General features: G+C 42.7%; 1 protein-coding gene across 2 annotated transcripts in view; it reads right to left on the reverse strand.

Moving 5' to 3' along the window:
• Positions 1-24,746, reverse strand: part of LOC108412515 (cGMP-dependent 3',5'-cyclic phosphodiesterase) — a 353,372-nt gene that overhangs the window by 322,806 nt on the left and 5,820 nt on the right. The gene's annotated exons all lie outside the window — the stretch shown is intronic.

Below are 24,746 nucleotides of genomic sequence, written 5' to 3' on the forward strand. Positions count from 1 at the left end.
AGGGCAGTCGGTCTCTGACTCTTGCGCAGTTGTCAGATGAGGCCCTCGCCCTGACATTTGAGTGTAATAACATTAACGCGTAATGCCTAATGACGGCTCCACTCTCTCACTCACACTCATCCTTTTCCGCCTTTCCTAAATCCCTTGCTCGGCTCGTGGAGTGTGGGATGATGAATAAATGACAAGGGCTGCACCTCTCCCAGGGTCGGTGAGGGGGAGGAGCTATTTCAGATCCAGTGATGAAACAAAGGGTCGAGAGACAGAAACAGATTACAGGTCTTTTGCTGGGTGAGTGAACGAGAGGCAGAGAGAGGTGGGTGAGAAAGATAACTATAGACAGGGTGTGTGAGACAGAGAGAGAGACTACTGTGGGTAGCGCGTCCCTGTGTGAGTGCCGTGTGGACGCTACGGTCACTAAATACTGCAGGAACACGACGGCTCCTTATGCTTCGGCCTGCTCCTCCTGCCTACCGTCATCTATTATACATGCCTACTGAGACCCCTGCGCTAACCAAGCACATGCACACAGTCAGAAACAACAACATACACACTCGTGTGGACACCAGGAAGACACTCAAAACATCTGCATGCAATTATGCAAATATCTACACGTCTTAGTAACAAGCCCAGCTGTATAATATTGTCATAGTCCTGTCATATTCTGTCATATGTTGTCAGGGAAAATTTATTCAGCGACATAACTGTGTCATGTAACCATCACCAGTAACTGTCATGAGAGATAACGTTTGTTGCTGTAATGTCTAACTAGAGTACACAGCACATCTTAGCACGCGACATAAGCTGTCATGACATCAAACAAGACAGCATCTGTCATGTCATGACAATTAGTGGTGATGTGCCATAACTTTTGCACATACCACGTTTTATGTTTTATATTTCTCCAGTGCGTCGAATTCAGCGAATAAACAGAAATTGTGAATTACTGTCAATATTGTTTTGTTGCTGTTGTTCATGTCGGAAGAAGTGAAGCGGGTGCTAAAACTTTCGCACAAGACCGTGTGTGACTCATTTGCACTTACCAATTACATGTTGAATGGAATTGCTTCGTATAAACTATCATTGCTGCTCTTGTTATAACAAATATTTTTGTTGCAAATAAATTTATTTGTTTGTTTGTTTGTTTATTATTGCCTATTACAATAAAGTAGTCATACATTTATAGACGCCTCGATTTTATTTCAACATATGATATCTTAGTGTTCACTGATTTATAACAATTTGATTTAACTTAAAATGATACATTTAGGGTTACCAGGGGGCGTCTTACCCAGATAGCAGGGTTTTCTTTTCTGTGCTATAATATATAATATATATCCACTGTGTGTAAATGGACATTTTAATGGGGGGTGGTATTTTCTCCCTTTTGTCCTTTTATTCATAGAGAGCAATATTCCAAGAGATTAACAAAGTCAGAATTAGGATCATCAGAACTGGACATTGACAGTGAAACTGGCCCAAAACCAAAGCTGTAATCTTCCAAAGAAAACCAGAATAGGAAACATCGGTTACTATATGATTACCTCAGACAGAAAATCAGCGCCTTCGGAAACTCCGGGATCTGGGAATGAATGAAAGAAAAGGTATAAAGAGCTTTTCATGCAATCAAAAGGCAACGTCATAAAAAAAAAAAATCTGAACGGCTTTAAATTTCCCTTTCCATTCCAGTCCACTGCAGTGGGACGTATCCAAAATCCAAAAGTCCAGTTCTCAGATCAGCCCCACACTCTTACAAACAAACATGCCACATATCACAACAAGACCTTTTTCAGTGGAAGGTTGTTTAAAGAACCATGGGGTAAATGAGATGTGGGAGTGGGAGAACAGCAGGATGAAGCTAGATCACAGTCATCTTGTGGTCCAGGTGGCTGTGGAGTCAAAGTATACCATAATAAGCTGTTATTTACAGTTAATATGGTACATTAATTTACTGTTAAAGTATTGCAACTGATAGGCAGTAATACTGTAAATTTTACAGTGATTTGTTTTTGCAGTCTAGCCAGTCTAGTCTATGAATGTCCTGTACACACTCAAATGATTCTGTGTTATCCAAGGTGGTTGCTCAGTGGTTTCTATAGTGTTCCAGATGGTTGCTAAGGTGCTGCAAGGCGTTACATTCTTTACATTCTACTTTATTGGTCCTACAAAGGAACTTTGTTATTTTCCTGCCTAATTATGTCCAATCTGGGAGCAGCAGAGCAGAGCCATCTGGGGCAGTGGGGGGTTAAGTGCTTTGCCCAATCAAGGTCACAACCAGGAATACCTAGTCAGTTGAGAGGTTTGAACCTGCAACCTTCTGGTTGACAGTGTTGTTAAATGGTTGCTATGGTGATGCCATAGGTTTGCTATGGTATCGCAGTTGGTTGCTAGGATGTTGCTATCAAGTTGCTGTGGTATTTCTGTTGGTTGCTAGGGTGTTGTACAACCAGGTATACTTAGTCAGTTGAGGGATTTGAACCTGCAACCTTCCGGTTGACAGTGTTGTTAAAGGGTTGCTATGGTGATGGCATAGGTTTGCTATGGTATCGCAGTTGGTTGCTAGGATGTTGCTATCAAGTTGCTGTGGTATTTCTGTTGGTTGCTAGGGTGTTGTACAACCAGGTATACTTAGTCAGTTGAGGGATTTGAACCTGCAACCTTCCGGTTGACAGTGTTGTTAAAGGGTTGCTATGGTGATGCCATAGGTTTGCTATGGTATCGCAGTTGGTTGCTAGGATGTTGCTATCAAGTTGCTGTGGTATTTCTGTTGGTTGCTAGGGTGTTGTACAACCAGGTATACTTAGTCAGTTGAGGGATTTGAACCTTTGGTGTTCACAACGATATCCCAAATTGTTGGTATGATGTTGTCAAATGGTGGCTATGGGATTGCTATAGGGTTGCTGTGGTATCCCAGTTGGCTGCTAGGATGTATCTACTTGCTGTGGTATATCTATTGGTTGCTAGGGTATTGTTTTGTGGTTACTGTGATGTCCAGTGTAGTTTCTTGGGTGCTGCTTTGTGTTTGTTAGGGTCTGGTGGGAGTTGTGAATTGGCTGCTATGGTATGTCTAGTGGTCACTAGGGTGTTGCTAAGTGGTAGCAATGGTTTCTAAGATGGTTGGTAAAGTACTGTTACCTGAATGCCATGGTGTCCCAGATGGTTACTAGGCTATTGCTAGCCAGTCACAACAGAATCACACAAGGATGCGAGGATGTTGCGAGTGTGCTTGTATTTTGATGCACAGTGGGGTGCACAAATTTTTGCCCACGTTTCTCTTTTATTTCAAAGGGGGGAAAAAATCACCATGCATCCAATCAAAATACACAGGCACACTATTCTCATTTGGAACAATCCCAATGTGCAATCACTAATTAAGGCAGAATTTACTTCTGGATTATGGATTAAAAATATTATAGTTCTAGTCTAAGTTCTAGTCTTAATATCCCTGAAAGTCTGCATCTCCACTAGCACAAAAAAGAGGTTAAGTACGAAAGAGAAAGAGGGGAATGGAGCAAAAAGGAGAGACACTGACATGCAATGCCCAGTAATCACAGTAAAATATCAGAACGCAAAGGTCAAACCATTACAGAGCCACAGACAATCGGAAAACTGCTTTCTCTGTCTCTCTCTCTCTCTTTTCCTTGTTCCCTCCATTCATGCCTCCTTCCTGTCTTTACACAGATTAAATTTGCTCCCTGAATTAGACGATGAACCAGAATAAGGGGGGAAAGGCCAGATGCTTTGTCCCAGTCATAGCATACGACAACTGCAAGGTACAAAAAATGCTTGTTAGTTTTTGTGTATTTAACACATACAGGTGTACGTGAAAGTCAAATTATGCATTTTGTTCATTTTCTAAGTGAAAAGAGCTCAAAATCATTCATAAAATGGGTTTCCATTGACGAGCAGCTGCACACAAACCCACGGACACTATGACCAATGCCAAGTGTCGGCTGGAGCGGTGTAAAGTGCCACCATTGGACTCCAGAGAAGTGGAAATGTCTTGTCTATTGTGACAAATCGTACCTCACTACCTGCCAGTCTGATGTATGAATCTGGGTTTGGCAGATGTCAGGAGAATACGACCTACCAGAATGAATAGTACCAACAGTAAAGGTTGGTGGAGGAGGGATAATGAGTTGGGGCTGTTTTTCAGGTCCCTTAGTTCCAGTGAAGGGTGATGTTAACAGACTTTTTAGACAATGATATGCTTCCGATTCCAATTATATGCAGCAGTTTGGGGAACGGCCTGTCCTGTTTTGGCATGACTGTGAGACAAAGTGAAGAACTCTGTGTCCTGCACAGAGCCCTGACCTCAACCCCACTGAACAGCTCTGTGATGAACTAGAATGTTGATTGCGAGCCAGGCCCTCTTCTCCCACATCAGTGTCTGACCTCACAAAATGCTTTTTTGACTGAATGGGCACAAATTCCCACAGACACTTTTCAAACTCTTGTGGAAAGTCGTCCCAGAAGAGTGGAAGCTGTTATAGTTCCAAAGGGCTTATTTGAAGGCTTATTAAATGACGAGGCTTATTATTCAGTAACTATTATTCAGGGACTTCAATGCTGAGCTATTCTCAGGCTATAGAAATGTATAATAAAACTCTGAGCCTGCTTGTGGGCAATGGCCATTTAAGAGGTTAAAGCCCATAGTTTTGGAATGGCATGTCCCACAAGCTCTTACATGGGATAGCCTGGTGTCCATTTACTTTTGGCCATCTAGTGTACTATATATTGAATTCACAGACTTTGGCTTGGAGAGTATTAGGGAAAGGCGGATGCTGAGGGCTGTGAAGTTGAATGGAGGGGATTTCTACAGTGTGCTGATGCATTTATGGTAACTTTAACATCTCTGTACTGCCTCAGATCCCATCACACATAAAAGCCCTTTTTCACAGCATCGACATTTCTTGCTCATACTCAATTAGTGTTCCAGAGGTTATCTTTTAGTTTTACACAGATAAATCTGGAACAATAACAGGGTTCCCTGCTCTATCCAACACTGTCCACAATAAGCTGAAAGCCTGTAGGACCAGGGCTTAACTGATTACTCCCATTAAAATGCATTCATGTCTAAGTCTGAACGCTAATCCCCGTTTAGCTTACACGTCATGTCATATTCTCTCCTAGTAAAAAAGAAAAAACAGAAAAATGACCATATTTGAACGAGCAGGATGTGCAGAATTTAATGGCATGACTTGCAGCCTGACTTTCAACGGCAGCACTTTTGTTCAGTTTCACACTATGCTTTCATTCGGCATGACAAAATAAAAAATAAAAAACCCAAAAACTGAATGTTCCCTACAGAAGGACTTGATGTTCCCTGGAACACTGTAAACAACACTCTGCAAATGAAGAAAGGGCAGCTGGACATGTCATTAAACCTTAATAAAGGCCATTCTGTCAGTATAAAAGGTTGAAAATTGAACTTCGTTAAAAATAGTGGCAAAAAAACCCCACAGATAATAGACCCCTGAAGTCATGTGTCATTCTGATGTCCACATTATGTCCAGCCCATTTTGGGTCTAAGTAGATTTCTCTATGGGAAAAATGAATCACCATTGTTGAAAATCACCGCCATTGTGTTCCAAACCAGATGCATTCTGTCCAACATAGAATTTTCTCCAGAATGACTGGATCCTGGAATCATGAGGTCCTTTAGCGGTTGATATACAGCTACTTCTACATGCTACAAGCGAGCTAACACTGCTGTGTATGGAAATGGCATCACACAAAAGTCCACAACTAAAGTTACATTGAAAACATTTAATTTCAAACGCCATCGTAAAACTAAACAAACTTACCAAATGTTTCAGTACTGACTGTTTCAGCACTGCCTGTTTCAGTACTGACTGTTCTAGTAGTGACTGTTTCAGCAGTGTCTATTTCAGTACTGACTGTTTCAGTAGTGTCTGTTTCGGTAATGTCTGTTTCAGTACTGACCGTTCTAGTAGTGACTGTTTCAGCAGTGTCTATTTCAGTACTGACTGTTTCAGTAGCATCTGTTTCAGTAATGTCTATTTCAGTAGTGACTGTTTCAGTAGTGTCTGTTTCGGTAGTGACTGTTTCAGCAGTGTCTATTTCAGTACTGACTGTTTCAGTAGCATCTGTTTCAGTAATGTCTATTTCAGTAGTGACTGTTTCAGTAGTGTCTGTTTCGGTAGTGACTGTTTCAGCAGTGTCTGTTTCAGTACTGTCTGTTCCAGTAGTGACTGTTCTAGTAGTGACTGTTTCAGTACTGACTGTTCCAGTAGTGACTGTTTCAGCAGTGTCTATTTCAGTACTGACTGTTTCAGTAGCATCTGTTTCAGTAATGTCTATTTCAGTAGTGACTGTTTCAGTAGTGTCTGTTTCGGTAGTGACTGTTCTAGTAGTGACTGTTTCAGTACTGACTGTTCCAGTAGTGACTGTTTCAGTAGTGTCTGTTTCAGTACTGACTCTTTCAGTAGTGACTGTTTCAGTACTGACAGTTTTAGCTGATTTTGAACAGAACTCAAGCCACTGACGACTGATGATTCTTAATGTTTCACCCTGATTTTACTTCAAACCAATGGGATCTAACCGCTCAGCACGTGGCCATTAGGGACAGGGATGCAGTCTTACTTCTTTTGGCCGAAAATGGACTATAACATTGTGTTTCAGGGGTGACATGAAAACATGCGACATTTTATTGTTTAAATCGTTGAATTTTTGCTTTAAATTAAATGTAAAAATCTTACTTTAATAATAAGACTTCTTGTGCATCAAGGGTAAAAACCACAACTAAATGCCCTTTTTTCAGTGACTGATATCACCATATTGGTTCAAGATAAAGTGTTTTCATTAAACACTGTCCTTTGCAGCATTCACAAATTGGAAAAAATACAAAACAAATGATCACGCTGCACAAGCATGAGAAGACGCTCGCGGATCTTAAAAACGAAAGTCTGTTTAATGAGAGAGGCGTCAGAATGAAACACGGTCTCAGGGCAAATCCTAAGTCAAGCAAGAGTCAAAAACTGGAATAGACAAAAACATATAGGCAATCAGAGCAGAAGGGCAAGACCAAAAGAGCAAAAGCCAAAAGACGGTTCAAAGGGTTCAAAACACAAGTCGAGCAGTCAAGAGACAGACCGACCAACCGCTCAGTAGTCCAGGGAAACGGCAATACCTCGCAGTGAGGAGATCAAACCAGAGCCTATTTAAAGTCTGAGACAAACAGGCACAGGTGAATAGAATTAGAATTCAGGTGACCTTCAACGAGGCAGTTGCGTGTGATTGGATGGAAGGATGACATCATTGGGACTGGAATAATTTGAAACGGAGTCCTGAAGTGTGCTAGGCAAGGGAGAAGAACATGGAAGCATGACGCAAACGTAAGTATTATTTAGGGGTTCGGGTTTGGGATAATAGAAAAATACCCTCTAAATGATGGTTTTGTACTTATTTAGCTTATTACTGCCTTAATTAACCTCTCGGGTTTAATTCATGATCATAATCCTTGTAAGTATCAAAGATCTAAACACTTTTAGATCTTTAATTTTGGAACTGTGGGACTGTAGTTTGAACTAATTTAGTAGAATTGTTCATGGCCCATCGTTCAATTAAAATTAAAATCACATTTCCAAGGTTTACGAAGTTCAGCGAGCAGCAATGTTCACTATTAGATCTGATTAAAATCAATGCCCATTTGATAGATTTCCTCAAGTAACCAGCCCCCAGTGCAGTACAATAAAGGAGCACATGTGATAACCAAACTCAAGATCAAAAGAATTATGGTCCCAGCCAAAGAAATGGGACCAGCGTTGCTTTAAGTTTGCAATCTGATGTCCAAGGAGCTGCTACACAAGACAGCATATGGTCTCCAACATTATGTCTCCAAATGGAAGGCAGTAATTTTGTTTACAGTGGTTTTTGCCAATTTCATAGGAAAAATCATCAGAATTGAATTTCATGCCTGGAAGCATCATTACATTAGGGTCACATTTACATTTTTCCGTTTCCTCTAGAACGTTCAATCCTCATTTGCACTAATTCATCTGGTTTCCTGCTTCTGGTGATGTCTCCGCTCATTCATTTGTCTTGTCAGATGTGCTTGTAAATGTTGAACTGTTCCCTGTTCGACTTGTTATTCATGCAGGCAAACCCAAGCGAAGGCTCATTCGCAGTGAGGCGCCGTTCCAAGTCGACTGCTCGCATCAGAAAGCTTTCATTTGGTGGATAACGTCAAGGTCAGTGGGACCCGTGGTTTACAGTCTAACAGCATGCAGCAATGCTCTGTATGCAGACGGCACTGGCTTTTGTTGATAGAGATGTTTCTTGTATAGTCTGCTGTGTTTGAAGGTCTCCTGGTTGGTATTTGTAAGAGAATTCCCGACTTCTGACCGGTGTCCTGATTTCACTTCTTATATCTTCTCGGATTATCCTGTGGCATAGGGCACGTATAACTGAAACGTAAATGTTGATTACGGCCTAAAACTAGTATTGAATATGTTACAAACCCAATTCCTAAACATTCCTGGTACATTATGTCATTTTGCAGGAAAACAATACAAAGCCATGATATCTGATGTTGTACTACCTTAGTTTATTTATTTATTTTTGGTAAGTGTACATTCCTTCGAAAAATGATGCCAGCAAAAAGTTGGGAAAGGAGCCATTTAGGACTAGGAACAAGCCTAAACAAGTGATATAATCATACTTATATGTTTATATGTGCATATAAGGAGCAACCAGGAAACGTGAGACAGTTATGAGCAAGGATGGATCGAGGCTTGCCATTTTGCCAAAAATGCATCAGCCAAAAATCCAACATTTCAAAAATAACGTTCCACAGTGAGCATCTGCAAGGATTTTAACTGTTTCACCCTCTATAATAAATGATGTCATCCATGTTTTCAGGAAATCTTGAAAATGTTCTATGCATGACGGGTAAAAACCACAACTGAATGCCATTGACCTTCGAGCTCTGATGGCACCGCTTTAAAACTCATATGCTGCAGTGATGAATATCATCACATTGGCTCAGGATAAACTGTTGCCAATAAACACTGTCCACTGCAGCATCCATAAGTCCAATTTAAGGCTGTACTATGTGCAGTGCAGTAGAAGTCCTATGTGAACAATGTTCAGAAATGCTGCCAACTTCTCTGGGCTTGAGCTCATCTGAAATAGAATGATGCACAGTGGAAATGTGTATGATGGTCTGAAGAATCCATGTTTCAAATGACAGCATCTGTCGTGGTATGAGGCGTTAATATGGGGTAACTTGCACATCCGTGAAGGCACCATTAACACTGAATACAATCTGAGCACATTTCTGCCATTGTGAGATTTACCACAGTCACATGTCTTTAATAAGAGAGTTAGACTCCTAGCAGTAACATTAGCTACAGTATATTTCCAAAAGTATTCAGTCACCCCTCCAAATCGTTGAATTCAGGTGTTCCAGTCACTTCCATGGCCACAGGCGTATAAAGCCAAGCCCCTGGGCCTGCAGACTGCTTCTACAGACATTAGTGAAAGAATGGGTCGCTCTCAGGAGCTCAGTGAATTCCAGCGTGGTACCGTAATCAGATGCCACCTGTGGAACAAGTCCAGTCGTGAAATTTCCTCACTACTAAATATTCCACAGTCAACTGTGGAATTAATTGTGGGATTATAATAAAGTGGAAGCGACTGGGGATGAAAGCAACCCAGCCACCAAAAATCCAAGTTGTACATTTCAAAAGCTCCTTCCACCTTCAAGATATGTCATCAAAAGAGGGTTTTTCTAGTATTTAAACTAGAAAACCTCACTCTAGAAACTACTATGCCATTACTGAAGGAGGCGAGTAAACATGTTTACAGCAGATCTAACAATGGTTACATTTTAATGTTGGCCAGAGTGTCCCCTTAACTTCAACAGTGTATTGTGTTTCAACTGCAAATGCCAAAATGATCCTAAAACAGGAATTCACAGGTCTGTACTATGCTCAAAATTCTATATTTTGCTAAATACTTTATTTTGCAGTTTATTATGGAGTAGGTGAACTGTTAAGACTGTTAAAAATCTCTGTTCATACTGCTCATGTTATTGTTTGCTATCTGGTGTCCTCCAGAGGAGGATGGGTTCCCCTTTTGAGTCTTGGTTCCTCTCAAGGTTTCTTACTCTTAGGGAGATTTTCCTTGCCACTGCCACCATTAGCAGCGCTCAAGGGGGCTCAGATTTTTCTGTGAAGCTGCTTTGTGACAACGCCTGTTGTAAAAAGTGCTATATACATAAACTGTGACTTGACTTTGACTTAAAAACTCCTGAAAGTACAAGAGCCCTGCAAATGTTTTTCTCCCATGTTTCACTATAAACTCCTCAAAAGTGACCAAAGGTCTTTGGCCGTTGCTAAGGATACAGTGAGCAGAAGTCAGAGAGACAGGGAGAGGGAGAGAGAGAAGTAGAGTACATGAGTGCATACTCTTCCTCTAAACACTAATAAATAAAGCATGAACTTGTGTTTGTGCTTGTCTACCAGATGAAGTGCATCAGGAATGCCCCAAACTCCACAGCCGTGGATTGATGTTTCAGAACCTGTTTTCTACAGCCAAACCCACAGCTTCAGATTTCAAACAGTCTCTGCAAAAAGGCATCCCTGAAGCCTGCTCCTCCAGCCATCCTACTTCGATGCATTGCAATCAATGGCATCCTGCTTCATTTGCTACTTGCACTGAATCAATACCTTTTAACCTATGATCCATTGACATCATTTTGGTCACACAGTTTCAGGCACTTCTGGGAGAGGATCACAATGGCAGATGACAGGCCTGTAAGTTAGACTGCTGAATAAGAGGTCACACAGCCTCAGTTTCAGTGACACCATAGATGAGTTGTGTCCAGGACTTTTGGGAGAGTATGGGAATTTGCACCTTAAGTCACATTGCTGACATCATGCACAATGAGTCAGACATCCATAGGCAGTCTTGGTGACACCACTTTTGGGAGAGGATCGCAAAGGCCTTGTTAGATTTCATGTCTCTGCCTGTTGCTGACTTCATGTTGATTAGTTGTTGCATTGCCTCAAGCCACTTGGGTCACGACAAAGACGACACTGCATCAGACCCTGCTGAGAGAAGATCACACAGTCCTCCTGGTTCATTACCTACAATTCATACCTTGGATTATCATGGTAAATCACATTGCTGAGTTCAATGACTGGTTACATGGTTTCAAGCAGTTTTGGGCAACATTGTATGTGACGGTTTTGGCAAAAATTCAGTTGTGTAATTTATATTTGCCTGTTAAGTAACTCTGCTGACTCATGCTGGTGACATGATGGGTTACACGTCCTCAAAGATGATGTTGAGTCAGACACTTTTGAGAGAGGATCACTGAGGCCTTGTGGGATTTCATGTTCTTTGCCTGTTGCTGACATCAAGTTGGCCGCATAACTGGTCACACTGTTTCAAACTGTTTCAAACTGTTTTGATGACACCAAAGACAACATTGCATCAGATATTTGTGGGAGTGGATCATAAATGCCTCACAGGACGTCACATTTTTGCCTGTTGAGTGACATTGCTCACTTTGGTGACACCAAAGATGACATAGTCACTGCAGAGAGTGAATTGCATAGGCCTTTTGGGATTTAGGCATGTTTCCCTATTAAGTAACACTACTTTCAGGACTTTTGCTTTTTTGCCTGTTGAGTCACACTTCATGACTTCATGCTTGCCAGACGACCACAGAGTCAGCATCAAGCAGTTTAAAGGAGACCAAAGATGGTGTCATTCAACACACTTTTGGGGATGGATTGTTGAAGTTCATGGTGCTAAACATAGACATGATTCAACATGGTCACACAACCGGTTGCATGATTGGCTGCCCTGCCTCAGGCAATTATGGTGACACCAAGGACAGCATTACATTGGGAATTTTTGGCAAAAGACCACAACAGCCTTGCAGGATTTCACTTTTTTCCAACATATTGTTGAATTCAGGTTGTGTGTATAACTGGTTGCACTCCCTCAAGCTGTTTGGCTACACCAAAGACAACTTTATAGAGGGAATGTCAAAAGCCTTCCGGGATTACATGCAAATATTTTGCTTGTTTCTTTGTCTAGACTTAAATCTGCCTGACCTCGAATGCTCCTTTTAGCCATGACTCATCTTTCATAGCCATAGGTCAACTGCACCTGAAGAAATGTAGAAGACCTACATGTTACCGAACTGTAATAAGGACAGAGTGCTGCATGGAATCACAGCTGAGAGGTTTTCTTTCCAACAGCTGAGTCACATGAAGGGTGCATTCGATGTAAATGAAAACAAAGAAGCCTAGACCAGCCGAGACAACATATACTTGAAATTTAGAAGCCTTTGCAATCCCCTACTAGTATCCAACGCAATGTGGTCCTCGGTGTGACCAAAACCATAGGCCGTGTGACCAATATACTTTACCCAAGGCAAAATTCTACTGTCGCAGATGCCAGTTTCCCTAAAAAACTGCCCAACACTGGTATAATTTCCATTACCTCATTCTTTTTCCAGCCTTTTTTTTAAATTTGATATAAGGGGCAAAACTTTTAAAAAGGTATTCTAAAAATGGCTCAGTAAATCTATAGGAGCTAAATTAGCACTGATTATGTAATCCAGCAGCTATGATTCAACTTCAGTCAAGCCAGTAATGTTTTAATGAAGAACTGAAACTCTGGTTTAGCACCATAAAGAGAGAGAGAGAGTGAGAGAGAAGCTGAGGAATGAGAAAAACAGGAGCCTTATCACTAAGAAACGGGTGCGACAGGAGAGGAATTGGTATTTGCATATCGGAGTAGTGTTCATATATTACTCCTGAAGAGCGAAACGTTATGTTAATGGATTTCCTCTCAATTTTCCCCCTCTCCCTCTATCTTTCTCTTTCTCTCTCTATCCATTGCTCTCATTCTCAGCCTCATTTATAATCCTGGAAGACATTTTACCTCGAGCGAGCAAGCTTTTTGAGAATACAGCCTGTTCTCTATCTAAAATTACACTATTTGGACGCCGCTGAAAGGAAGGACCACGGGTAAAATGCCCTTTGCTGAAGAAAGCGAAGGATGCTGTAGTGCTATTGTTAAGAAAGGTAAGGTTCGTGTTTTATTGTGCTGAAAAGATATTGCTATACTGTATATGTCATCCTTCTTATAGCAAAACTTTATTTTTAAGCACAATTCTTTTTTTGTTTGTTTTTTAAAACTGAAAATAAAATACAGATAAAATATAGGTGTGTAACTATATGTAATATATACAGTGGGGCTTTAAAGTTTGTAAATGCTATAGAAGTTTCTAAATTTCTCCATAAATTTGACCTAAAACTTCATCAGATTTTCACACAAGTCATAATAGCAGACAAAGAGAAACAAATTTTATTAATAATTTTATTAACATTTTATTAATGATCCCATATTACATAACTGTGAGTGGCAGAAGTCTGTGAACCTTTGCTTTCAGTATCTGATGTGACCACCTTCTGCAGCAATAACTGCAACTAAACATTGGTGGAATCTTAGCCCAGTAATCCATATAAAACTGCCTCAACTCTGGGATGTTGGTGGGTTTCCTCCCCTGAACTGCTACTTCAGGTCCTTCCACAACATTTCTATAGGATTAAGGTCAGGACTTTGACTTGGCCATTCCAAAACATTAACTTTATTCTTCTTTAACCATTCTTTGGTAGAATGACGTGTGTTTACGGTCATGGTCTTGCTGTGTGACATACGTTCTCTTGTGTTTCAGCTTTCCTTTAGTATTTGCTGGTATAATTCAAGGTTGATTGTTCCATCAATGATGGTAAGCCATCCTGGCCCAGATGCAGCAAAACAGGGTCAAACCATGATACTACCACCACCATGTTTCACAGATGGGATAAGATTCTTGTGCAGGAATCCTGGGTTTTCCTCTCTCCAAACATAATGATTCTCATTTCAACCAAAAAGATCTATTTTGGTCTCATCCATCCACAAAACCAATAGCCTTCTCGGCTTGTCCATGTGATGTTCAGCAAACTGCAGATGGGCAGCAATGTTCTTTTTCAAGAGCAGCGGCTTCTACTTGCAACCCTAACATGCACGCCCTTGTTGTTCAGTGTTCTCCTGAAGGTGGACTCGTGAACATTAACATTAGCCACTGTGAGAGAGGCCTCTGGTTTCTTAGTAGTTACCCTGGGTTTCTTTATGACCTGGCAAACTATTCCACGCTTTGCTCTTAGTGTGATCTTTGTTGGTCGGCCACACCTGGGGGAGCATAATGAAGGTCTTGCATTTCCTCCATTTGTACACAATCTGTCTGACTGGGATTGGTGGAGTCCAAACTCTTTAGAGATGGTTTTGTTACATTTTCCAGCCTGATGAGTACCAGCAGCTCTTCTTCTGAGGTCCTCAGAAACCTCAAAGTCAGAACCATCAGCCAACTGTGTTTTGCACACTGTGGAATTAGACCTCCGCATTTAACCCATCCGTGCTGTGAAACACCACATACACACTAGTGAACACACACACTAATGGGCAGTTAGCACACTTGCCCAGAGCAGTGGGCAGCCCTATCCACAGCGCCCGGGGAGCAGTTGGGGGTTAGGTGTCTTGCTTAAGAGCACTTCAGTCACGTACTGTCAGCCAAGGGGATCGAACCAGTGACCTTACCTTCAGTTCAGTTCCCTAACCGCCAGCCCACGACTGCTCCCTTTCTTCATGCCATTGCCACTCACTGATATGTAATATTGGATCATTTTCCTCCATAAATAAATTACCAAGTCAATAGTTTTCTCAAATTTGTTTGATTTGGTTCTCTTTATTGACTATTAGGAACCTTTAGGTTTTAAGTCAAATTAATGCAGAAATATAGAAAATGCAAAAGGATTCACAAACTTTCAAGCACCACTATATGGGACATTTTATGACATATAGCTGCTTAACTATGTAATTTACTGCACATATGTGCTTACTTTCAATAACAGTGTGTACAAAATGTACTATATATGCGTATTACATTTACTTAAATGCGTATGTTATATATCAGTACCTATATAGAGTAAGTGTAGAACTACAGGGTGCAACTATTCATAGTGTTACAATGACATCACGCAATGGTGCTGCCATCATTTCGCAAAGCAGCTTCAAGGTCAATCAGCAGTGCAGTGGAAGTCTGTTATGAGATAATAAAGCAATATTTGATCCACCAAAGGCAAGGAAACACTTTTTGGGAAGGGATATGCCGTTTAAAATTAATTTTAAAGTTTTTTATCCAATAAATTTGAGTGTTCTGTTTTCATTTTATTTGATTAGTCACTGTTTCCATAAATAAAAACTTTTTTTTTTTTTTAATTTCCTGCTGAGTTATTTCTGTTGCATCCCAAACCACATATTAGCACGCTCAATAGTGTGTAAAAAACAGTGTAGTACCATTAGAAATGCACTCATTAGTGTAGCAGGTGGAGTATTGGGACGCAGTATTAGATCGCTGTTGTCAGAACAAAACCTTGGATCTCCAAAATAGTAACTTCACAAGAAAAGGAAAAAAAACATACTTTATTCTTAATGGAAGTCAATGGAACCAGAATTTTAAAAGTCATTTAGGGCCTTTTCTTTTGGTTCACTCATCATGGAATTTACACACAATGTTAAGGACAACAGGTATTTTCAAGTTATGTCAAAAACTAAAAAAAGAAATTTGTACAGTATATGGGTGGGTCATACTTATGTCCCATACATACATACATATATATACAAAACAAGGACAGAACAGCAGAAAAAACTGAGCTACAATGACACCAATGTTTTATAACATCAATCCATCACGGCTGCCAATCATGGAGACGCAGGGGGAACCATGAGACAGCAGGGGTGCAACAAGAACACACAAGAGGGGAGTGTAAGCGCAGGTTTTGTGGTCAAAAAATAAAGTTAGTCATCTGTATGAAATGGCCATTAGTTGCCAGGCAACCAATGAAAATCCATAATAAAAATCCTCTTTGTCGAGCCAGCCATCCAAAACAAGTTCGCAGAAAAGGAGAGATGGAGAAAAGCAGGACAGACAGAATAGATGCCTTTGTTATGCTATGTGTAAAGAGACTACACACTGTGCTGGGGGTGTGTGTGCATGTGGACAGGGTTGGATTAGTGTGTGAGCTTGATTACTGTGTGTGTGTGTGTGTGTGTGTGTGTGTGTGTGTGTGTGTAGGTCACTGTTCTCTCAGTACAATAAGCATTTCAATGTAATGTGGATTCAAGCATGAAGTGACATCCAGGATTGTAGCAGGGGTCCTAGAGGGGGTCCCCTTTTAGAAAGTCTCACTATGAGGTGATCTAAACTATTTGGCCAAAAGTATATGGACACCCTTTCAATTGTTTCTGCCACGCGCCTTGCTAGCAGGTGCATAAAATCAAGCAAATAGCCATGCAGTCACCATAGACCAACATTGCTAGTACAAAGAGTTCAGTCACTTTAAACATAGGATGCCACCCAAAATTCTGGCCTGCTAGAGCTGCCCCAGACAACTGTAAGTGTTATTTAATTAGCACTTACAAACAGATGGCATTACTCAAAATAAGCAAGTAGTTTTGCCGCAAAATACTTTTTAAATATTCTATACTCATGTAGACCCAGATCAGATTACTGTCAAAATCTGATTTTCTGCAGTTATCAGATTGTTAAATGCATGTAAACACACTTACTGTCAGTTATTTACATGATTCAAAATGAGGCAATATTACAGGAAACAAGAGGGTAATGAAAATAATATAGGTGTGAATTCTGTGGCTTGATGCAAAAGTTTTGGCACCACAAAACGTCTGGCTGAACCTGTTTGACTGCATGAAACAGATATGCTACCTTTTACCCGCCTTTTACCAGCCTTAGGCCCACTGTCCCCTGTCAACAAAACTAATCAACATCCACCACTACAATAGAAAAGCATAAACAGAACTCATACAGTACACACTTTTGGCCACTTTACTAACAGTTGACTCCTCTTCAATAATGACTGTATCCAGAGTCCCTTTCACAACACATGATATACAATATAGCAGGGTATCTCACCCTGTGGGCTGTGGGCCTGTATTCAGGGGGGAGGCAGTCATTTGGGCCAGTAATATCACTGTAAATTAATTTAATAGTTAAAATGTCTAAGAATTAAGTTCTCATTATAATCAATATAAATATTGATAGACACACAAACGAAAGCGCCGGGCTACTTAAACATTGTCAGTGCAGCCACAGGCTCGCGATGCTGACGGCGAGCCAGAGACAGAGAAGTTTCTCAGGGAGCTTTGTCTGATGAGGACATATCACACCTTCTTCTTTAGTCCGCTGCGTTTAGACGTGTGAACTCCACCCGTATTTAGGTCTGCAGCAAACAGCGGACCCAGTCCAACAGAAACTGTGGGTCTCGGTCGGCTTCAGACCGAACCCTGTTCAGTTCACGGCTGATGGAAACGCGCTCCGTGATCAAACGAGGGAATTCATCAGTAGAGCTGGCTCTCCTGCTCTTCTAGCAACGTGTTGGCGCCGTTGTCAGCAGATGTTTTAACCACTGACCCTTTAGACACTGAGCACCAGCTGCTGATACAAACAGCAATCCAGCCATAAAATAATAGAGAAGAGAGGTGTTTGATTCCAGCTCTTGGGTCACGGAGGGTATATATGGTGGAGCTTTAGCGACCTGAGTGGTTAAACCAATGAAAAGAAGCAGATATCAAGCAAGATTGATCATTATTGTCGATTGTGGCGACGCTGATCCAAAAGCCCAGTGAGTCGAGTCTGGTTTATTTCAAATGAATCACAAAAGCTCTAAAAACTAGAGACCAGTTAGCAGCTCCACACCACATCTGGCTTGAACATTTCTATTCTTTTTATTCCTTTTTCCCTTTTTAGCATCACTTCAGCCATGTTTTCAACATGTTTAATGGTTTTATTACATTCCTGCAACTTTTGCAAACCAACTGAAAACCAGAATGGCTTGTCTGATCATTTTCAGGCCCCAGTTCTCTGGCTTTCAGTGTCAGCCTTTATACAAGAGAAATAAAGCTGTATTTAAAACGATGATTTTAGTTTTTCTGTGGGCTGCTGTGCTTTGTAGTTATACATAGTTGGGCCTTAGAGTGGAAAAGGCTGAGAACCCCTGCAATACAGTGTTAACATAAGCTTACCCTGGACAGTTTAACCCCTTAAAAGCCCATTCTTATTACATCCCAAAGCTTATTAGTCAGTAATAACATAGACTACAATGCAAACTGACAGTTATTCCTATGTTATAGAGGCGTGTAGAATTGAGTCAGAATTCAAGCAATAAGACCTGCAGTGTGAACACAGCTGAAGTTTGCCAGTTAAGTGGTCGTCACTTTCTATCTCTCTCCAGCTCAGAGCCGGTCCTGCGCGACCCAAACTCCATGGAAACACTGAAGCACTCCTGTCATTTAGCCTTTTCACTCAGAATGAGAAAACGAGGGAGTCTCACGACGGCCTTCAGGCAGAAAAGCGAGAGAGAGAAAGAAGGGATAATTCCCAGATAAATGTGTGTGTGCGCCTGGCATCAGCACCTCTGGAACGACGGAGTGGCAGTATGTGTGCGTGTGGGGGGGGGGGGGGGGGTGAAGGGTTGGGGGGTGGTTGAGCTTTGGAGATGATGTGTGTAAGAACAGCTGTCATATTGAATACATGAATCTGTTTGAACAGACAACGGCATGACAGGCAGTGGCTCCCCAGAGAGAGAGGGAGAGGGAGAGAGAGACAGAGAGGGAGAGAGAGAGGGAGACAGAGAGAGAGAGAGAGAATGGCTAAAGAGAGAAAGGGAAAGGGGAAAGGAGAGAGACAGGAAGAGAAAGAAAGAGGGAAGCAGAAATAGACTGAGAAAGAGAAAAAGATAGATAGAAGGGGTAAAGAGAGCTGGAAGAGAGATAAAGAGAAAGAGACAGAGAAAGAACAAAGGGAACAGCTTGACAGAGAGAGAGAAGAGAGGTGGAAGAGAGTGAGGGAGAGAAGGAGAAAGAAGTGGAAGAGAGTGAGGGAGAGAGAAGAGAGGTTGAAGAGAGTGATTCAGAGAGAAGAGAGGTGGAAGAGAGTGAGAGAGAGAGAAGAGAGGTTGGAAGAGATTGAGGGAGAGAGAAGAGCGGTGGAAGAGAGTGATTCAGAGAGAAGAGAGGTGGAAGAGAGTGAGAGAGAGAGAAGAGAGGTGGAAGAGAGTGATTCAGAAAGAAGAGAGGCGGAAGAAAGTGAGGGAGAGAGAAGAGCGGTGGAAGAGAGATTCAGAGATAAGAGAGGTGGAAGAGAGTGAGAGAGAAGAGAGGTGGAAGAGAGTGATTCAGAAAGAAGAGAGGCGGAAGAAAGTGAGGGAGAGAGAAGAGCGGTGGAAGAGAGATTCAGAGATAAGAGAGGTGGAAGAGAGTGAGAGAGAAGAGAGGTGGAAGAGAGTGATTCAGAAAGAAGAGAGGCGGAAGAAAGTGAGGGAGAGAGAAGAGCGGTGGAAGAGAGATTCAGAGATAAGAGAGGTGGAAGAGAGTGAGAGAGAAGAGAGGTGGAAGAGAGTGATTCAGAAAGAAGAGAGGCGGAAGAGAGTGAGAGAGAGAGAAGAGAGGTGGAAGAGAGTGATTCAGAAAGAAGAGAGGCGGAAGAGAGTGAGAGAGAGAGAAGAGAGGTGGAAGAGAGTGAGGGAGAGAGAAGAGAGGTGGAAGAGAGTGATTCAGAGAGAAGAGAGGTGGAAGAGAGTGAGGGAGAGAGAAGAGAGGTGGAAGAGAGTGAAAGAGAAGAGAGGTTGAAGAGAGTGAGGGAGAGAGAAGAGAGGTGGAAGAGAGTGAGAGAGAAGAGAGGTGGAAGAGAGTGAGAGAGAAGAGAGGTTGAAGAGAGTGAGAGAGAGAGAAGAGAGGTGGAAGAGAGTGAGAGAGAGAGAAGAGAGGTGGAAGAGAGTGAGAGAGAAGAGAGGTTGAAGAGAGTGAGAGAGAGAGAAGAGAGGTGGAAGAGAGTGAGAGAGAGAGAAGAGAGGTGGAAGAGAGTGAGAGAGAAGAGAGGTTGAAGAGAGTGAGGGAGAGAGAAGAGACGTGGAAGAGAGTGAGAGAGAAGAGAGGTTGAAGAGAGTGAGGGAGAGAGAAGAGAGGTGGAAGAGAGTGAGGGAGAGAGAAGAGAGGTGGAAGAGAGTGAGAGAGAAGAGAGGTTGAAGAGAGTGAGGGAGAGAGAAGAGAGGTGGAAGAGAGTGAGAGAGAAGAGAGGTTGAAGAGAGTGAGGGAGAGAGAAGAGAGGTGGAAGAGAGTGAGAGAAAAGAGGTGGAAAAGAGTGAGGGAGAGAGAAGAGACAGGAGTGAGAGAGAGAGAAGAGAGGTGGAAGAGAGTGAGGGAGAGAGAAGAGACATGGAAGAGAGTGAGGGAGAGAGAAGAGAGGTGGAAGAGAGTGAGGGAGAGAGAAGAGAGGTGGAAGAGAGTGAGAGAGAAGAGAGGTGGAAAAGAGTGAGGGAGAGAGAAGAGACAGGAGTGAGAGAGAGAGAAGAGAGGTGGAAGAGAGTGAGGGAGAGAGAAGAGACATGGAAGAGAGTGAGGGAGAGAGAAGAGAGGTGGAAGAGAGTGAGAGAGAAGAGAGGTGGAAGAGAGTGAGAGAGAGAGAAGAGACATGGAAGAGAGTGAGAGAGAGAGAAGAGAGGTGGAAGAGAGTGAGAGAGAGAGAAGAGACATGGAAGAGAGTGAGGGAGAGAGAAGAGAGGTGGAAGAGAGTGAGGGAGAGAGAAGAGACATGGAAGAGAGTGAGGGAGAGAGAAGAGAGGTGGAAGAGAGTGAGGGAGAGAGAAGAGACAGGAGTGAGACACAATGAATGGGAAGAGTTAAAGAGATAAAAGAGGAAGGGAGAGACAGGGAGAAAGAGGAATGAGAGACAGTGAAAGTGGGAGATGAAGAGGGATAAAAGAGAGCGAGAGAGGGAAAGTGAGAGATAAAGGGAACCTCTCCTTCATCTGAGGGTAATCAGCATCAGACTGGGCACTGAGTCGAACAGACAAAGGGTCCGCAAACACATTGTCGTCCCCGGCGACCACATCACAGTGATGCACAGACAGACAGACAGACAGACAGACAGACAGACAGACAGGCAGGCAGACGGACAGGCAGACTCAGACGGCTGCTGTCATTCTGAGTGATAAACCGTCATCATTTCAAACAGGTGGGCACCAGAAACAGCAGTTACTCCGCTTATCCTGACCGGGAGTGTGAAATCACTCTCTTTGACAGAAATGTTGCAATAAGTAACTGTGGCTTAGCCAAGGGGGGTCGGGGGGTCGGGGGGGTCGCTTGACACACATCGGGGCTGAAACTGCCTGCAGATACTGCAAAATAGCCTATTATAATAACGATGTTCTCGAAGTATCTGCGCTGAGGGAAAACAAGTGCTCAGTTTTTCATTGTTATTTAACCTCGTAAAAGGCCTGGGCCCCCTGCAGGCTCTACTCTAAAGCTTTACAACACCCTTTTAAAACCTACACTCCCAGAAATAAAGGCCTAAACCATCACTGGGGTGGGACCCTCAAGTCTCCATCTCAGTCCCTTTAGTCAGGGAATGTTACGTGTGAGCGCCTTGTGCGTGTTCTCTCTCTCTCTCTCTCTCTCTCTCTCTCTCTCCCTCGTTAGCTCCTTTCTCTCCTCTTTTCTGCACCAGTCGGTCTATCTTTCACCTTATAGGTGGATCGGGGTGTCATTCATCATCCTACGACGCTTGTCACATACTGGCCAGTCAGAGGGCGCGTCCAGACCAAGAGAGGGGCGGGACTCCGTGTTCAAAAGCTGCGCGGCAGAGTTGTTGTGTTTCTGCTGTGCTGCTCGATTAGATGTACTGCTGTTGTCGTTGTTAATCGTTTGGTATTTGTTGCTGTCACTGTCGCCCCTTTCTCCCCACTGTGTTTGAGCTGGTGTCCTGCTGGGAGGAGGAACAGTCTAGAACTTAGGCTGCCACAGCAGGTAGTCTGAGCATCTAGACGCACGTACCCACTTACGCTCCCACAGCAGGTAGTCTGAGCATCTAGACGCACTAGTTTAGAGGCGGGTACCCTCTTACGCTGCTACAGCAGGTAGTCTGAGTGTCTAGACGCACTAGTTTAGAGGCGGGTACCCACTTACGCTGCTACAGCAGGTAGTCTGAGTGTCTAGACACACTAGTTTAGAGGCGGGTACCTTCTTACACTGCCACACGCAGATAGTCTGAGCATCTAGACGCACTAGTTTAGAGGCGGGTACCCTCTTACACTGAGTGTCTAGACGCACTAGTTTAGAGGCGGGTACCCACTTACGCTGCTACAGCAGGTAGTCTGAGTGTCTAGACGCACTAGTTTAGAGGCGGGTACCTTCTTACACTGCCACACGCAGATAGTCTGAGCATCTAGACGCACTAGTTTAGAGGCGGGTACCCTCTTACACTGCCACAGCAGGTAGTCTGAGCGTCTAGATGCACTAGTTTAGAGGCGGGTACCCTCTTACACTGCCACAGCAGGTAGTCTGAGCGTCTAGATGCACTAGTTTAGAGGTGGGTACCCTCTTACACTGCCACAGCAGGTAGTCTGAGCGTCTAGATGCACTAGTTTAGAGGCGGGTACCCACTTACACTGCCACAGCAGGTAGTCTGAGCATTTAGACACACTAGTTTAGAGGCGGGTTTCCTCATGTTCTCCTTGTCCTCCACTGCATTTTGCAAGAGGGTCTGAAACTATAAAGCGTGACGAGGGAGTCAGGAGGGGCATATACTTTATATATACAAGCACTGTATGTACATGCGTGCACCGTCAAACGTTAACTGCACTTGAACCGGGCTGTAATGAGATCAGCTGAATGCGATGCTCATTGGTGTGCTATATAAGCACAATGCTCAGCGTCCCAGCAATTCAACCAGCAGTCAGTGTTTAAGGCTACATTCACATTAAAAGCCTTATTGCTCAATCCAGATCTGACGCTTCTGCCGTTATGGTCTTTGTGTGGGTAAGTGACCCGTGTCTGTCTTCATTACGTGTGAACTTTTGCCCTGCCTGTGTACAGCCACCTCAATAGTATGACGGGAAAGATCCACATGGATCAGGACCAACAACCATACAAGCCTTCCGTACAAAGACCAATAGCTCTGAACAGGGACACGGAAGGTGGGGGCGCTGAGATTTCTAGATTGAACGCTATAAAACAATAAATAAGATCAACAACCAGTAGGGGTAGCTTTATTGTTATTGTTATCAAACCTCTGACTTTCTCGGGGCAAAAACATCATGCAGAACACTGCCTCATGATTTTTGGTAAATCATAGTAAAATAACAGCCAAAGAACTTCAGGATGTCAGGAAACGTGATCACACAGTATCTACTTTTGGTCAGAGGTTTGAGTTTTCCATCAAAAATAAGCCCTTTTATGATAATGCAACACACACCGATCAGCCATAGCATTAAAACTATGCTCACTGACTATTTTATGGACAGTAGATCTATTTCTCTGATGCTCTGTTACCCTGTTCTTCAGTGGTCAGGACCCCTGCAGGACCACCACAGAGTAGGTACTATTTGGCTGGTGGATCATTCTCAGCTCTGCAGTGACACTGACGTGATGGTGGTGTGGTGGCGCTGGTATGAGTGGATCAGGCACAGCAGTGCTGCAGCTGGACTGAGAATAGTCCACCAACCAAAAATATCCAGCCAGCAGCATCCTGTGACCACTGATGAAGTACTAGAGGATGACCAACACAAACAGTGCAGCAGCAGATGAGCTGTCGTCTCTGACTTTACCTCTACAAGGTAGACCAAGGTAGGAGTGTCTAATAGAGAGTGGACAGTGAGTGGACACTGTGTTTAAATACTCCAGCAGCACTGCTGTTTATTGTGTGGTTCCATCTGCAAGTTCACATGGTTTTGTATTTACCTCTGGCAAATTTTTGCAGTTGAGCTGTGTATTTGTGTGGCTGGACGCTTGGTGAGTATCCATCAGCTAGGCCCCCTTTGAATGTACAATAGTATTAAGTTTAGTTTAAAGCTAGTGATTGACTTAATTGGCTAGTCAGCATGTTAGCAAAACTACAACTTGAGTAATTGGTAAACCTGATCACTTAAAACTGGCCAAAGAGTTTTTGACCAAGAATGAAGTAAAACAGCACAATTTGGTCCTGCAAATCATCATCAAACAAGAATTTGCATCTTAATTCAGCCTCTTGCCCTCATATCGCAGGTTTGTATGTATACATTGTATGGATTCCTGAGGGTCAAATACACCAGTGAGGTCGATTCAGGGTCAGTTACAAATTACAAGCTATATTGTTGAGGCGAGTGTAAACATTCTGTAATGAGGTCATGACAAGTATCGTCTACTGAAATGAAATTCATTTCCAAGTCAAACAAAGAAGCTATGCACTGCATTGGGGCCAAGCGAATGAACTATACGTGAACTCTTACATTCAACCAATTTCATTCAACACTTGGGTTGAATGAAACTTTAGGAACTTTAGGTTCCTGCAAGCCCAGCCGGCTGTATGCCTGGTCCAAGTGTCTGTGAATGTTATGTAAATTGTGGATTTTTACATCTTTAGTAGAATACTTTTGAGTATTAATGTTTGTAGTAGCATACATTTAAGCATTAATATCAGAAGGCATTAACTCGTGCTTAGCATTAAAGAGTTATGACATTCGCATGGCAGGGCAGGCTACAACAGGCAGTATGTGACAAACATGCAGAGATGTACGCAACAGGAAACTGGCCAAGGCCACAAACTGAAGTAGGTCTGCGCTTAACCGTTAAAACGTGAGGTTTTCGTTAGAACATGAGGTTTTCACATC

The sequence above is a fragment of the Pygocentrus nattereri genome, chromosome 17 (genome assembly GCF_015220715.1).
Source record: "Pygocentrus nattereri isolate fPygNat1 chromosome 17, fPygNat1.pri, whole genome shotgun sequence".
NCBI lineage: Eukaryota > Metazoa > Chordata > Actinopteri > Characiformes > Serrasalmidae > Pygocentrus > Pygocentrus nattereri.